We start from the raw sequence: 1,687 nt of genomic DNA, 5'->3' as shown, positions 1-1,687 counted from the left end.
TTGGAATATGTTACATTTAAGGAGCTCGTGAGCAATCCAAGTGACCACACGGGCTTAGAGTTGGAGGAAGAGGTCTAGAGATCTACTATATCCCATTCATTCTAATATGTACATTTTTTCACATTTTAAAATCTCTGAAATAGAAATATATTTTATAATTGAAAATATCTCATAATTTAGCTGGGAGTATAATTTTCTTTCTTAGTTCTTCATAGGATAACTGTGTGTCTTATAACTCATGGTATCTTTGATTTGATGAAAAACAGCGTAATTAGTGGACTTTGCTTTACGAGTGTTAGTTGGAGCTTATTAATGTTACCAATTACCAAAGTAGGGTACAAAGATTTGTGTGTTGAAGGGGAACAGGGGAATTTTAATAGTCTTCCTGCGCAGCCTGAAGCAACTTGCACCTGTCATTCAGATCTTATGTGAGAAAAGAGATCTTGGTTCTCAGCTAGACTGAACTTGTATCCATTAAAGACTTTTACAGATTCTCCCTAAATTAGGCCAGCTGCTACTTACCTCCCCTCCAGGTAAAGGTCAGGAATTCTTTTAGTGGAGTACCTGCCACTTAGCCAGGATACATTGTGGTAGCTGCGTCAAATCACAGGGAACATGGTGGGGGCCAGGAGACTGTTATGACATTCCAAGGATCTAGCCCAGTGGTTCTCAATTTTAGCTGCATTTTGGAATTTCTGATGAGCTTCAAAAAATAAAGATCCCTGAGTCTCACTCCTGGACATTCAGAATTAATTGCATAATCTGCCTAAGGTGCTCCTCTGCATCAGGATATCTAAGTGTCTGGGTGATTCTCATGTGCAGCCAAAGTTTAGAACCACCACTCTAGTACAAGGCTAGTGGCACCGCCAATATCAGTCCCCAAGATATGAAGTGAAGACTGAGAAAATGTGCTCTTGACCACAACCTGTCCTTATTAGTGAGATTACAGACTTCTAAGAAAGAAAAAAAATCATATGGGCAATGAAATAAACACAGCTCTGAGTTCCCTGGAGAGAAGGATTGGAGGGGAAGAGCGAGCCAATTTTTTTTAAGGACATTAACCTGAAAATACAATGTAAAATTTATATGAACAAAAGTATTCATTTCAGTATTGTTTGTAATTGCAGAATATTGGAAACAATCTAAATGCTCATACATCTATGGTATATCACACAATGGAGTACTCTGCAGATGTAAAAAAACAAAAAGATGAGGAAGAACTGTCTGAACTGACACAGAGCAACTGGCCTACTACATCAGACTGTCAGTGAAAAAAAGTAAAAAGATTATCTACAGCATACTACCCTAAGAAAGAAAGGAGTATAAGAAAGTACACTGTATCTGCTCATCTGTGCAAAAGACATAGAAGAAGGATAAGCCAGAAACTAAGGAGATTTGTTAAGTGTAGGGGATAGTTAGGAAAAGGGTAGAAAGAAGGGAGAAATGGGAACCATTTATAAAACCAAACCCAACCATTCAAAATCATTTTAAATAACAGTAGCCCACAATTGCTGTTCTTCAAAAACATAGGGAAACATTGCATAAATGTTAAAAACATTGCATAAAGGTAGAAAAAACAAAGTAAGAGATTACATGAAGATAGCAGGCCAGTTTCAGTTTTCTGACTTTCCAGTCCAGTGTAATTGTTGTGATCATCTTTACTAGGGGGGGTGTTAATATAGCTGAT

The sequence above is a fragment of the Loxodonta africana genome, chromosome 20 (assembly GCF_030014295.1).
Source record: "Loxodonta africana isolate mLoxAfr1 chromosome 20, mLoxAfr1.hap2, whole genome shotgun sequence".
NCBI lineage: Eukaryota > Metazoa > Chordata > Mammalia > Proboscidea > Elephantidae > Loxodonta > Loxodonta africana.
The sequence above is the reverse complement of the archived record's forward strand: the minus strand, read 5'-3'. Positions refer to the sequence as shown.